Here is a 16,841-nt window from a genome sequence, read left to right on the forward strand (position 1 = left end):
AGAAAAGGAACAAATTAAAAAGCCCCAGACAAACACAAAACTTGAAATTAAAAAAATAAAAGGTGAGATTCATAAAAATGAAAGTAAAAAAAACTATTGAATTAATTAATAAAACTAAGAGTTGGTTCTATGAAAAAACCAACAAAATAGACAAACCCTTAGTAAACCTGATTTAAAAAAGGAAAGAGAAAAAGCAAATTGTTAGTCTTGAAAATGAAAAGGGTGAACTCACCGCTAATGAAGAGGAAATTAGAACAATAGTTAGGAGCTACTTTGCTCAACTTTATGCCGATAAATTCGATAACTTAAAAGAAATGGAAGAATACCTTCAAAAATATAGCTTGCGCAGATTAACAGAGGAAGAAGTAAATAATCTAAATAGTCCCATCTCAGAAAAAGAAATAGACCAAGCTATTAACCAGCTTCCTAGGAAAAAATCCACAGGACCAGATGGATTTACATATGAATTCTACCAAACATTTAAAGAACAACTAACTCCAATGCTATGTAAACTATTTGAAAAAATAGGGATTGAAGGAGTCCTACCAAATTCCTTCTATGACACAGACATGGTACTGATACCTAAACCAGGTAGATTGAAAACTGAGAAAGAAAACTATAGACCAATTTCCTTAATGAATATTGATGCTAAAATCTTAAATAAGATATTAGCAAATAGACTTCAGAAAATCATCCCCAGGACAATACACTATGACCAAGTGGGATTTATACCAGGAATGCAGGGCTGGTTTAATATTAGGAAAACTATTAGTATAATTGACCATATTAATAATCAAATTAATAAAAAACCATATGATCATCTCAATAGATGCAGAAAAAGCATTTGATAAAATCCAACATCCATTCCTACTAAAAATGCTTGAGGGTATAGGATTAAATGGACTATTCCTTAAAATAATAAGGAGCATATATTTAAAACCTTCAGTAAACATCATATGTAATGGAGATAAACTAGAACCTTTCCCTGTAAGATCAGGAGTGAAACAAGGTTGCCCACTATCACCATTACTTTTCAATATAGTACTAGAAACTCTAGCCTCGGCAATAAGAGCCGAGAAAGAGATTCAAGGAATTAGATAGGAAATGAGGAAATCAAATTATCACTCTTTGCAGATGACATGATGGTATACTTAGAGAACCCCAAAGACTCTGCTAAAAAGCTATTAGAAATAATTCAGAATTTTAGCAAAGTTGCAGGATACAAAAAAAATCCACATAAATCCTCAGCATTTTTAAACATTACCAACACAATCCAACAGCAAGAGATACAAAGAGAAATTCAATTCAAAATAACGGTTGATAGTATAAAATATTTGGGAATATATCTACCAAAGGACAGTCAGAGAATTTCAAGGGAAGTAATGAAAAAAAAAAAAAATGAAGTGAAGGTGGTCTAGCTGTACCTGATCTAGAACTGTATTATGAAGCAACAGTCACCAAAACCATTTGGTATTGGCTAAGAAATATACTAGTTGATCAGTGGCATAGGTTAAGTTCACAGGGCAAGATAGTGAATAAAAATAGCAATCTAGTGTTTGACAAACCCAAAGATCCCCTTTTCATAGTGGCTAGAAGCTGGAAGATGAGTGGATGTCCATCAATTGGAGAATGGTTGGGTAAATTATGGTATATGAATGTTATGGAATATTATTGTTCGGTAAGAAATGACCAACAGGAGAAATACAGAGAGGCTTGGAGAGACTTACATCAACTGATGCTAAGTGAAATGAGCAGAACCAGAAGAACATTATATACTTCATCAATGATACTGTACGAGGATGTATTCTGATGGAAGTTGATATCTTCAACATAGAGAAGAGCTAATCCAATTCCAATTGATTAGTGCTGGACAGAATCAGCTACATCCAGAAAAGGAACACTGGGAAATGAGTGTAAACTGTTATTTTTACCTTCTGAATCCAATTCTTCCTGTGCAACAACAAATTCGGTTCTACACACATATATGCATATGTAATGTCAAAAAAAAAGTTATAATTATAAAATAAAATTAAAATTAAATTAAAAAAATAATTTCTTAGCAGTTTGATTGATACGGCATTGAATAAGGAGATTGAGTAGAACTGACATTTTCATTATATTAGCTTGGCTTATGCATGAGCATTTGATATTCTTCCATTTGTTTAGATCTATTTTTATCTTTTATCTATCTGTGTTTTGTAATTGTGTTCAAATAGTTCCTGGTTTTGTCTTGTCAGGTAAGTGTCAAAATATTTTACATTGTCTACAGTTATTTTGTAGGAAATTTCCCTTTATATCTCTTGATGCTGAACTTTATTAGTAACATATAGAAATGCAAATAATTTATGGATTTATTTTATATCCTGAAATTTTGTTAAAATTGTTAATTGTTTCTAGTAATTTTTTAGTTGATTCTTCAGGATTCTCTAGTATGTCATCATATCATGTGCAAAGAGTGATACTTTTGTTTCCTCATTATCAACTCTAATTCCTGCAATTTCTTTTTTTTCTCTTATTATTAAAGCTAGCATTTCTAATACAATATTGAATAATAACGGTGTTAGTGCATAACCTTGTTTCACTCCTGATCTTACTGGAACTCTTTCTAGTTTATTCTCATTTCATTTAATGTTTGCTGATGGTTTCACATAGATTCTATTTATTATCTTAAGGAAAACTGTATTAGTTATTCTATATACTGTCTTACTCTCTAAAATATTTTGAATTAGAGAGCACGGTAATGCCATTTTTCTTTAAAGAGTAACTCCACACACATAAACACACTTACATATATATGTATTTGTATACATCTCTTTGTTTATATTTATATCTTTATCTCTATATCATGTTATCTAAAGTGGATTGAGGGTCATAAATCATGAGGAGATCTGAGGAAATAAATTAGGATATCAAATGTCCTGTCATCAGTTGAAGACAAAGATGAATACTTGTACGTTGCAAATTTTTATTATAAGCAAACAAGTAACTTTCAACAGGTGACCCTGACCGCCCTTTCCTATGTTTTTTTTTTTCTTTAAGACTTTATATTAAATCAAATTTCCATCAGATTTATTGACAAAGACTTACTAAATATGAGATTACTTATAATCAAATATTGAAGACTGTAGATAACAAATTAAATAAACACAGATATTAATGCCCAGTGTTTTGAATAAAATTCATGTTCCACCTAAGAAAATTTATCAAGAAAATTCACCAATAGCCTGAGCAAGACTATTAAGCTTCCAAATATTCTTCTTCATTCATAAAATGTAGATAATTATAGGAAATCCTTACCTCATAATGTTGTTGTTAGGATCAAATGATATTATGTGTGTGAAGCACTTAGGAAATATTAAAACAATATGAAAGTAAAGTCAATAAGTGCATCTTTAAAATAAAAATTTCCAACATGGTTTCATTTAATTATTCAATATTTCTAAATTGGTGATGTGATTAATGGCATAGTCAGCAGCTTTCAAAGAAGTAATGAATGAGAGACATTTGGAGATGCAAGATGTTATAAAAGAACTCCCATATTTTACAATGGTAAGATTTGTTTTGGACAAAGCACAGATTTAGAAAATATGCCAGACTTTGTGCTGAAAGGGATTGACTGGTTATCTTCTTTTTTCTGAACAAAGGCTTACAGCGTAATCCTTGCCAGGAAACTCAAGGCAAAGGCTGCTGAAATAGTACTGAATTTTATTCTGCATGGCTTTGCTATCCCCAATGTTTACATAGCACTATTGCAATGATGCTTTGCCCTATTTTATCCATCACTTCAAATATTGAAGTTATGTGACATAAAGCTGAGACAACAAGCCTGACAGGTCATAAAACTATTACGTTGTGGTCTGAGTTAAAACTTACTTCTTTGTGATTTTCCAGGTAACTATATAAAAAAATATATATATATGATTACATAGATAACTCAGAATTTGGCAAGATTTTTGAGATCACCTGATTCAATCCTTCATCTGAAAGATTTAAAAAATGAAGCTCAGGACTTTCAAGTAATTCTGGTCTAGTTTTCTTTTCTTTTTTTTTTTTTTTTTCATTAATTTTATAATTATGATTTTTTGACAATACATATGCATGAGTAATTTTTTGCAACATTATTCCTTATATTCATTTTTTCCAAATTTCCCCCTCCCTCCCTATACTCCCTCCCCTAGATGACAGGCAATCCCATACATATTAAATGTGTTACAGTATAACCTAGATACAATATATGTGTGTAAATACAATTTTCTTGTTGCACGGTAAGAATTAGATTCAGAAGGTATAAGTAACCTGAATAGAAAGACAGTAGTGCAAACAATTTACATTCAATTTCCAGTGTTCCTTCTCTGGGTGTAGCTGTTTCTGTTCATCATTGATCAACTGGAAGTGAATTGGATCTTCTTTATGTCGAAGATATCCACTTCAATCAGAATATATTTTCATACAGTATTGTTGTGAAAGTGTATAATGATCTCCTGGTTCTGCTCATTTCACTCAGCATCAGATCATTTAAGTCTCTATAAGTCTCTATGTATTCCTTCTGCTGGTCATTTCTTACAGAGCAATAATATTCCATAACATTCATATACCATAATTTACCCAACCATTCTCCAAATGATGGACATCCATTCATTTTCCAGGTTCTAGCCATTACAAAAAAAGAGTTGTCACAAACATTTTGGCACATACAGGTCCCTTTCCCATCTTTAGTATTTCTTTGGGATATAAGCCCAATAGTAGCACTGCTGGATCAAAGGTTATACACAGTTTGATAACTTTTTGGGCATGGTTCCAAATTGCTCTCCAGAATGGCTGGATTCTTTCACAACTCCACCAACAATGCATCAGAGTCCCAGTTTTCCCCCATCCCCTCTAACATTAATCATTATCTTTACTTGTCATCTTAGCCAATCTGACAGGAGTGTAGTGGTATCTCAGAGTTGTATTAATTTGCATTTCTCTAATCAGTAGTGATTTGGAACACTTTCATATGAGTGTTCAATTTCATCATCTGAAAATTGTCTATTCATAACCTTTTACCATTTAGCAAGTAGAGAATGGTTTGGTTTCTTATAAATTAGAGTCAGTCTCTCTATATTTTGGAAATGAGGCCTTTATCAGAACCTTTAGTTATAAAACTATTTTCCCAATGTGTTACTTCCCTTCTAATCTTGTGTGCATTAATTTTGTTTGTAAAAAACTTTTTAATTTGATGTAATCAAAATCTTCTATTTTGTAATCAATAATGATCTCTAGTTCTCCTCTGGTCATAAATTCCTTCCTGCTCCACAGGTCTGAGAGGTAGACTATTCTCTGTTCCTCTAGTCTATTTATGATCTCATTCTTTATGCCTAAATCATGGACCCATTTTTATCTTACCTTGGTATATGGTGTTAAGTGTGTTTCCATACCTAATTTCTGCCATACTAATTTCTAGTTTTCCCAACAGTTTTTTTTTCAAAGAATTAATTCTTATACCAAATGTTGGTATCTTTGGGTTTGTCAAACACTATTCTCTATTCTCTATTATATTTATTATCTCTATCTATTATCTCTGGACAGTTCTCTTTGATGATTTCCTGTAAAATAGAATCTAGGCTTTTTTTTTCATCATAATTTTTGGGAAGTCCAATGATCCTCAGATTATCTCTCCTAGATATATTTTCCAGGTCTATAGATTTTCACAGTAAATATTTGACATTATGCTCCAGCTATTCATTTTTTGTTTGTTTGTTTTTGTTTTCTTTGAGTGATTCTTGGGTTCTCAATGAATCATTCATTTCTATTTGTTCAGTCCTGATTTTTGAGTTATTTTCTTCAATCACATTTTTTTAGTTCTTTTTGTATATGTCCGATTGAGTTTTTAAATGAATTATTTTGCTCTGTTGAATTTTTTTCCATTCCACTATTTTTATTTTATTTTATTTTATTTTTTTGAGTTATTTTCTTTTTCCAAATCACAAATCCTACTTTCTTGGGAATTTTTTATCTTTTCCAATTCAGAAATCCTACTTTCCTGTGATTTTTTTAGCCTTTTCTAATTCACAAATTTTGTTTCCCTGTACCTCCTGTGAGATATTTATTTTTTTCAACTCAAATTTCAGGACGTTGTTATTATCTATCATAGCTTCTCTTTCCTTTCTCCATTTTTCTTCAAACTCTCTTCACTTTTTAATACTCTCGTCTAGGAGAGTGTTCTGTGATGAGGGGGAGTTATCATTCCCCTTTAGGGTGTTATATGGAGACTCTCTGCTGTTAGCCTCCTTGGGGATGGATATTGGTTCTTTCTCTGTATAGAAGGTGTCAATACTTCTCTTCAGTTTCTTACTCATTGTTAAAACCCTGTGGGGGGTCTGCTCTTGGATAAGAAATTTACCAGCTTCCTCCCAGACTGGGGATAGGATGCAGAAATCCTGTGACTGGGCTAAGAGAGAACTCTGGGAGAGAGTTCCCATCTCCCCCAGAAATGACTCAGAGGTGGTTAGCACAGCTGCGTTGGGAGGAATGCCCAGTGAAAGACCCCCACTGTATGACCTAGTGACTGCCCCGAGGCTAGGAGCTGAACAGTAAAAGGTCACAAACCCCAGCCAAAGCCTCCCGTGTGGTGTGGATATTAGCAACTAAAGGGAAAAGCTCCTGCACTCAAACAGGAAGTCTCTGCCCAGAAAGCACAGTCACTGTTGCAGGGGTTCTGCTGCTGTGGGATTTCCACTGCTGCTGGAGTTTCCCTAATGTGAGAATTCCACTTCCTCAGGCTGAGCCCTGCACTATGTGGATTAGAGGCTTCCCTGCGCTGTGTCCAAAGCTGTTCAGTGTCTTAACTGCCCCAAGAAAAAGCCCTGGACAGCAGAAGGTGGGTGCACAGCTGTGCCAAGATAGGTGTTAGGTCACTTCCAGTTTGGGATGATTATATTTTCTGGCTTTTTATTTTAAAGTGACTTTGATTTCTCTTCTAATCTGCTGTTTTACAAGCAGAGTAGAGCTATCAGCCTATGCTAGATTCCTCTATCTCAGTGGCTTCTCTGATCCCAGAGTTCTCCCCAGCCCATTTGGCACAATGTGCTAGCCCCTAGTTCAACCCTGTCTGTTCTGGTCTTTTTTTTTTTCCTCCCCTTGGAACTGACCTTTTCTATCGAAATTCCAAATTCTCTTTGGCTGGTAAGTTGTGCTTCTAATCCTTGTGGTTTTTATCAGTTCAGTGTTATTTTTGAGGCTTTATTTAACTAGTTGGTATTGAGGGTAGAAAGGAACTTAGAAATGCATGCGTATCTTCTCCACCATCTTGACTCTGCCCCCTCCTGGTCTCGTTTTCATGGAAAGTAGCAATTAGATAGCCATGTAAGTAGAGAGGAAGCATCTTATTTAAATGGGATCTTTACCAATGCCCAGAATAGTTCTTTACACATATTATGCAGTTATTGCTTTTGTGTATTATTTTTTCATAGCATCTTATAGTTTGTTATTTCTCTTAGGATTTATAATTATGAAATATCCCCTTACAAATCACCCATCATGTTTCTTTTCATGAGATGGGTAAATATATGTTATTGGTAGCATATATATCTAACAAGTTTTATGCATTTTTGATTATCAATTTTTAGTATAAGCAGACAAATAACTTAAATGAGGTGACACTGACATAACTTTCCTCTGTTTGTTTCTTTTTAAAGACTTTATATTAAATCAAACTGTCATTAGACTTATTGACAAGCAGATACAAACATGTGATTACTTATGGTTAAAGATGAAAACTGTACATATCAAAGTGAGCAAGCTCAATCCCTGATTTACAGTAAGTTATGAACTAACTTCCTTCCACAAGGCAGAAAAAATTGGCAAGAATATTATGCTTGGTTCCCTGATTGACGAAAATAGGTTAAGTAGAATAGTAATATGCATGTGAAGTTATCAAGCCTTTACAACAAATGCAACAATTATACTTTCTATTGTAGCAGAAGAATGGAAATCATTACTCTTGGGGCATATAATGCATCAATACATTGCTTCTAAAGTTTGTAGTATTTTCTTTGATCATTATAATGAAAATCTATGATTTAAAATATAAGAAATATAATTTGCAACTTATACATATATGTATATATATATACATATATATATGTATATGTATATATATATATGAATTATAAATTGCAACTTATAATCAGTGACATTTTAAGTCACATAATACAATTACAATCAATTCCTCTTCCACATGAAAATATTTCAAATAACTCTAGATATCAAGGTTTTTTCCTCCCTTAGGATAGTATGGGCTTTTCAATCATATGTTTACTTTATTCATTTACCTTTTCTAACCAAGATTTATGCTTTTGTCCTAGTCTACACAGATTGTCAATATCATTTTTAAAAAGTATGACCAGGTAGTTTTCCAAAAAGAATGCCCATTTTTTGCAACATTCACAGTTGAAGCACATCAAGGATCATATTATCATACAAGAGTTAAAGAAAGTCAAATTACTTGGATTATAGACTAATTTACTATGGACTAATTCTTTAGCTATTAGTAACAATCTACTGAAACATAAGGGGCTTCTGTTTCCTTTAGAAGAAGAATGGGGCCTAGTATTCTAGAGCTTTAGGTATTTTTTCAGAATATTATTTTTCTTCTAGTAATCTCTAAGTTTATTTCCCCCCACATATTTTCTTGAAACTCTTTCCCTTTTGGTATCTATTTGGATAATTTCTAATTTTCTTCTTTTTTTAGATGATGTCCTAAAGGGGTATATTTGTTAAAAATTGGAAAAAAGAACAAAGAGTACTAATTTAGTTAGAAAATGAGGAATGAGGGGATTTTTCACTAAATATATGCAGCAACATAGCAGGAACATGTTCATTTGTATGAAAGGGTATTTGTGGATGTGGGTATTATGAATATATCTTAGTACTATGGAGTGGCATTCACAACTAACTGGGGGAGAAGACGGAAAATGTAATTTTGAATATTGCATAATGCCTTAAACCCACAGTCCTTTTCACTGCAACATCCATCTGGTTGATGTAATAAGGTTAGAAACTATGAAAAAAATGTAATTTCAGAAGAATATTTGCAAATGATCCAAAAGAGAGATGAAAAATGCACAATAGGTATTAGTAAATTGCTGTACATTATCCCCAAAAGTTACATGTGAGATATAGTACAAACTATATGATCATGAAAACATTTTGATCTGAAAAGGAGGCACATTGGCCATCTAGAAAAATAAATAATCTCTCATCCATTGGGGAGGAAAGGGGAGTTACTGGAAGATGTAACAATCATACTCAAAGGACTCCAGATGGATGTATTGCAAGTTAACTTTACAGTCTGTACTGGTTGGAATATTAATGAAGATCAGATCACAAATCTATGAAAATATAAGAGTACAAGTAAAAAACCCCAATATTTACATTAAAATGTTCAGTTGCATGAATATACCAATATACCATGGAGCACATTTGACTTGACTACAGTTTATATAAAGAAAAGCTTATAGACTTTTAGTTGTTGCTCTAATTTTAACATTTCATTGAGGGTGATACAGGTTATAAAATATTAACAGACTCTTTGACTAGATATATCATCTAAAGGAAAGGTCATTGTCCTTTTTTCATTGTCTTCTGCACAAGTTTTATTCAGAATGTTATTTTCAGTTCTAGGTAGAATAATTTATTGAATTATAGCACTGAAAATCAAGACTTCAGTTGGATGGGAATCAATATGGTAAAATAAGTTTAAAGAAAATTGGCAAAAGTATCCCTTTATGTTACTAAATGGTTAGATTAAATGAGATACTGAGATTATATGATATTCTGTTTAGGTACTATGTCAACTTGTTCCAGTGATCCCTTTTTTTTTTTTTTTTTTTTTTTGTTACATGTTAACAGTAATCTCTTTTCATTAGCCACAACAAAATGGATTATTTTCTTTGTCATCCAGAGAATGCATTGTTTTAATGAAAGGTTTGCCCATTTCATAAAGGATGTCTGCTTCAGCTGGTACAAAAGACTATTTTAATTAGTAAAAATGTACACTTTAAGGTGACCTGCCCTTTTTAAATTTCTTATGTGTTCAACAGTTCATACACATATGCATATATGAATATAGAAAGAGAGGAGAGAGAGAGAGCGAGTGAAAGAGAGAGAGAGAGAGAGAGAGAGAGAGAGAGAGAGAGAGAGAGAGAGAGAGAGAGAGAGAAGAGTAATCCTGGCCTATATTGTTGCTTTTGTTTTGTTTCATTTCATTTCTCACTCCCATGGAAATTGTAATTCACTAGTTTTCTATGTTATATTACTATGGTCTCAAAAATAAAATACTTCATTTTAATATAATTTCACTTGTATTGAGATATATGATTTAAAAATCAAAACACTCACTAAAAACAACTGAAATTCATAGATTCTCCCACAGATCAGTAACCTAATGATAAATTCACATTAGTGATGACTTTTAAAAGTTGTACTGTGAGGCAATTTTTAAATACTATTGTGCAAAATTTCTCTAGAAACAAGCACAACAATCTGTGAATTTCATAGAATATTCAGATAACTAAATTTAAAGGCTATATAATCAGTCCTTTGTAAGGCTCTTTTTAAACTATTTTCCTATCAGTCTTTTTATAATATTTTATAAAGCCAAGTATGTGATTCTGTTCATCTCTATTCTCTATCATCATCTATCCTCCACTGTCTTTGAAATATTCTTTGAGTTCTTTGAACTTTTATCCTCACTTTTTTATATACCTCACCCTAAACCTTTATCTGTTCAAAATATTATCCCACAAAAATGAATATATTTTAAACAAGAGAGGAGAGTGCACATCCTTATACAAATAGGGAAATATTTAGTGAGTCTATAAACTTATAAAAACACAAAGAGCAAAAATTGGTTTATGCTTACAACTTACAAAAACAATAAAAATCAGCAGCTATGGCACCAAAAGCTATAATAAAAATAAGGACAAATGTAGTAAGAATAAATCTTTTGCATCTAATTATGAGCCAAGAATTTCACAGAAAAGTTATTTGACTTCAAAGAGTTTCTAATCTAAAACTAATCAGATTCTATGTATAATCAAATAATAAACATTAAAGGGATGCATAAAAAGAACAGCTGCATTACAAGTTCAATTTAATGTGTATCAATGCCTAGAACTATACAAGAATATATATATATATATATATATATATATATATAATTTATTTAACAACATTTTTTTTACATTTGATGAAACCAAGGCCCAGATATGTTGGATAATTTCCTTAAAAGCCATAGTATACTGGTAACTATTCAACCAATAGCTATAAAAAGGGGTGAGAGAGTGAAAAATATACCACATACATTTAAGTTTAAATGTTAGACTTTTCATTGTTATACTCTTTAAAACTTTTTTTTTTTGAGATTGGACATTTAAAAACATAGCCATGATTTGAAGTATTTGTCAATTTCTGAAATGTAAATGCTCCCTGAGAATTCAACATAGGGTTTTGTCAACCAGTTTGAACTTGCTCTAGCATATCCCTCTCTTAAAATTAGATAATATAGATGGCAGAAAAGGGCTTCAATTTGATCTTGTGATTCTACTTCACTATAACAAAAACATTTTCTATGTTTCTGCTAAAAGGATATTTGCACAGAAAATATATTTTTATGTGGTGCTCGTGTTACATATTTGTTGGGAGATTACCAGTGAGAAAATTTTATTAGTCATCAGATAATGAAAAAATCAAAGAGTTGCTTAACATTCATAAATAATTTGGCTAATAAAATGAGCAGAACCAGGAGATCATTATACATGTCATCATCAGGCTTACAAGATGATCAGTTTTGATAGATGTGGCTCTCTTCAACAATGAAATGATTCAGGTCAGTTCCAATATCTGTGATGAGAGCCATTTGCCACCAGAGAGAGGACTGTGGGAACTGAATGTAGATCACAACATAGTATTTTTACTCTTTTTTGTTGTTGTTTGCTTGCATTTGTTTTTTTTTTTTTTTTTTTTCTCATTTTTCCCTTTTTGATCTGATTTTTCTGGTGTAACATGATAATTGTAGAAATAGATATAGAAGAATCTGAAATATTTAATGTATAGGAGAAGGGATAGGGGAAAGGGAGGGAAAATTTGGAACACAAAGTTTTATAAGAGTGTTGAAAATTATTCATTCATATGTTGTGAAAATAAAAATATTTAATTTAGATCAGTAACATTTATTTAAAACCATCAGCAAGCATCATACATAATGAGAACGAACTAGAACCATTCCCAATAAGATCAGGGTAAAACAAGATTGCCCACTATAGCCATTATTATTCAATATTGTTTTAAATGTGTTAGCTTTGCTCATGATCTAGGCATAAAGAATGAGATTGAGAATAAATTAGAGGAACATGGGATAGTTTACCTCTCAGACCTGTGGAAGAGAAAGGAATTTATGACCAAAGAAGAACTAGAGATCATTATTGATCACAAAATAGAAAATTTTGATTATATCAAAATGAAAAGTTTTTATACAAACAAAACTAATGCAGACAAGACTAGAAGGGAAGCGATAAACTGGGAAAACATTTTTACAGTCAAAGATTCTGATAAAGGCTTCATTTCCAAAATATATAGAAAATTGACCTGTTTATAAGAAATCAAGCCATTCTTCAATTGATAAATGGTTAAAGAATATGAACAGACAATTCTCAGATGAAGAAATTGAAACTATTTCTAGCCATATGAATTGATGCTCCAAGTCATTATTAATCAGAGAAATGCAAACTAAGGCAATTCTGAGATACCACCACACAACTGTCAGATTGGCTAGAATGACAGGAAAAGATAATGCAGAATGTTGGAGGGGATGTGGGAAAACAGGGACACTGAGACATTGTTGGTGGAATTGTGAATACATCCAGCCATTCTGGAGAGTGATTTGGAATTATGTTCAAAAAGTTATCAAACTGTGCATACCCTTTGACCCAGCAGTGTTACTACTGGCCTTATATCTCAAAGGGATCTTAAAGAAGGGAAAGGGACCTGTATGTGCAAGAAAGTTTGTGGCAGCTCTCTTTGTAGTGGCCAGAAACTGGAAGCTGAGTGTATGCCCATCAACTGGAGAATGCCTGAATAAACTATGGTATATGAATATTATGGAATATTATTTTTCTGTAAGAAATGACCAACAGGATGATTTAAGAAAGGCCTGGAAAGATTTATATGAACTGATGCTGAATGAAATGAGCAGGACCAGGAGATCATTATATACTCAACAAGACTATATGATGATCAGTTCTGATGGTTGTGGCCCTCTTCAACAATGAGATGAACCAAATCAGTTTGAATAGAGCAATAATAAACTGAACCAATTTTGCCCAGCCAAAGAACTCTGGGAGATGATTATGAACCACTACATAGATTGTCTGCCTGCATTTTTTATTTCCTTCACAGGCTAATTGTACCCTAATTCAAAGTCCAATTCTTTTTTGTACAGCAAAATAACTGTTTGGACATGCATACATATATTGTATTTAATTTCTACTTTAACATATGTAACATGTATTGGTCAACCTGCCATCTGGAGGAGGGGGGTGAGGGGAAGGAGGAGAAAAATTGGAACAAAAGGCTTGGCAATTGTTAGTGCTGTAAAATTACCCATGCATATATCTTGTAAGTAAAAAGCTATAATAATTAAAAAAAAAAAAGAAATTTTAGCTTCGGCAATAAAAGAAGAAAAAGAGGTTAAAGGAATTAGAATAGTAAATGAGGAAATCAAATTACCACTCTTTGCAGATGATATGATGGTGTACTTAGAGAACCCTAAAGAATCAATTAAAAAAACTAGCAAAAATCGACAACTTTAGCAAAGTTGCAGGATACAAAATAAATCCACATAAATAATAAGCATTTTTATATATTATCAACAAAATCCAGCAGCAAGAAATTGTGAAGCAAAGTGAAATTCCATTCAAAATTACTGTTGATAGTAGAAAATATTTTAGAATCTATTTGCCAAGGAAAAGTCAGGAACTATATGAACAGAACAACAAAACACTTTCCACACAAAGTTAGATCTAATCAGTTGGAAAAATATCAAATGTTCTTGGGTAGGCAGAATGAATATAACACAAATGACAATAGGATTTAAATTAATCTACTTATTTTAAACCATTCCATTCAAATACCCAAGAAATTATTTTACAGACATAGAAAAAAAATAATAACAAATTTCATCTGGAAGAACAAAAGCTCAATAATTGAATTAATTGAAATTAGTTGATTAATTGAAAAAATTGATGAATTTGAGAGTTAATGAAAAAAATGCCAATAAAGTGGCCTATCTGTGCCAGGCCTAAAACTACATTATAGAACTGCAGTTATCAAAACCAGTTGGTACTGGATAAGAAACCTAGTAGTTGATTAGTGAAAAAAATTTAGGATCACAGGACAAAATAGTCAATAAATATAGCAAGCTATTGTTTCGCACACCCAAAGAACCCAGGTTTTGGGATTAGAACTCACTATTTGAAAAAAAAAAAAAAACCAAAAACAAACTTCTTGGAAAATTGGACACTAGTATAGAAGGAACTAGGCATTAACACCACATACCAAGATAAGTCAAAACAGGTTCATGATTTAGACATAAAGGATGACCTATAAGCAAATTAGAACGTAATATAGTTCACCTTTCAGATGTGTGGAGAAGGAAGAAATGTGTGTCCAAAGAAGACCTGGAACTCATAATTGAACACCAAATATATAATTTTGATTATATTAAGCTAAAAAGCTTTTGTACAAACAAAACTAATCTATACAAGGTTAGGTAGGAAGCAACAAATTGGGAAAACATTTTACATTTAAGGGTTCTGATAAAGGCCTCATTTCTGAAATATATAGAGAAGTGACTCAAATTTATAAGAATTCAAGCCATTCTCCAAATGATAAATGGTCAATGGATATGAACAAACAATTTTCAGATGAAGATATTAAAACCATTTCTAATCATATGAAAAGATGCACTAAATCACTATTGATTAGATAATTGCAAATTAAGATAACTCTGACATACCACTACACACCTCTCAAATAAGCTAAGATGACAGGAAAAGAGAATGATGAATGTTGGAGGAGATTTAGAAAACTGAGACACTAATACATTGTTGCTGGAACTGTGAATGGATCCAGCCATTTTGGAGAGCAATTTGGAACTATGTTCAAAACGTTATCCATCTGTGCATAACCCTTGATCCAGCAGTGTTTTTATTAGGACATACTCCAAAGAGATCTTCAAGGCAGGAAAGAGCTTACATATGCAAAAATGTTTGTGACAGCCCTTTTCTTTCTTTTTTTTAAATTTTATTTATTTATAATTTTTTTTGCAGTATATTTGCATGAGTAATTTTTTTTATAATATTATCCCTTGTATTCATTTTTCCAAATTATCTCCTCCTTCCCTCTACTCCCCATCCCCTTGATGACAGGCAATCCCATATATTTTACATATGTTACAATATAACCTAGATACAATATATGTGTGTAAATACCATTTTCTTGTTGCACATTAAGTATTAGATTCCGAAGGTATAAGTAACCTGGGTAGATAGACAGTAGTGCTAACAATTTACATTCACTTCCCAGTGTTCCTTCTCCGGGTGTAGTGTGACAGCCCTTTTAATAGTGCCAACAAACTGGAAACTTAGTGGATGCCCATCATTTGGAGAATGTCTGAATAAGTTATGGTATATGAATATAATATAGTGTTATTGCTCTATGAGAAATGGTAAGGAGGATGATTTTAAAGGGCTTGGGAAAACTTACGTGAACTGATGCTAATTGAAACAAACAGAACCAGATAACTGAATTCAGCAACATAAAGTTTATAGGACAATCAATTAAGATTAACATGACTTTTTCCAACTATGAGATGATTCACACAAGTTCCAATGATCTTGTAATGAACATAACCATCTACACCCAAAGACAGTGCTATGGGAACTTTTTATTGTTGCTTGCTTGCATTTTGTTTTTTCTAATTTTTTCCTTTTTTGATTTGATTGTTCTCATCCAGTAAGAAATTGTATAAATGTTTACACAAACTGGATTAATTTATATTTTACTATCTGTAACATATAATGAATTGCTTTCCATCAGGGTGAAGGAGTGGGGGAAATGAGAGGAAAATCTAAAGCACAAGGCTATGCAAGGATCAATGATGAAAAATATCCAGGCATATGTTTTGAAAAGAAAAAGCTTTAAAAAGAAAAAAAAAAACATGAAAAAAGAAGCTGCAAAAAAAGAAAATTTAAAAGGTCTAATAAGGAAAGCTTTAATAAACAAGAATTTTGCTAATGTAGCATATCAGTTTTCATTCAAGTCATTACATTTCTCAGCAGTCTATAGGCATGAAAGTCAGCTGAATGTTTATATTTTTGTTTAAATTATTAAGTTTAACTCTTAGACTTAAGGTTGGTTATTTTCCTCTCTATTAGATAAAATCTTATTTTCTGCCTTCTTTAAACATTTATTAAGCACTTGCTTTGCATACAAATTTTATAGGTACTGAAATAAATTGAAATACAACTCATAAAGATTATAAACCAGTAGAATTACAAATGATTAGATATCCATAACAATATTAAAAAAAAATCTGACTTACCACAGAGTCACAGATAACAGGATCATATATTTGGACAAGGAAAGAACTTAGAAGTCACCAAATCTCTGATTTTACTTATGAGAAAAGTAAGATTTAAGAAGCTTGTGAACCACATGGAATAACATAGCTAGAACCTAAACCTCAAGTCATTTTGACTCCACATTCCTTCTTCTTAGATTACAAGAACAACTCTGTGGAC

At 32.0% G+C, this 16,841-nt stretch overlaps 1 protein-coding gene across 1 annotated transcript in view; it reads right to left on the minus strand.

The window, feature by feature from the left end:
* The window catches only part of DPP10 (dipeptidyl peptidase like 10), an 887,847-nt gene that overhangs the window by 276,483 nt on the left and 594,523 nt on the right, over positions 1-16,841 (minus strand).

This window comes from Sminthopsis crassicaudata, chromosome 3 (genome assembly GCF_048593235.1).
Source record: "Sminthopsis crassicaudata isolate SCR6 chromosome 3, ASM4859323v1, whole genome shotgun sequence".
NCBI lineage: Eukaryota > Metazoa > Chordata > Mammalia > Dasyuromorphia > Dasyuridae > Sminthopsis > Sminthopsis crassicaudata.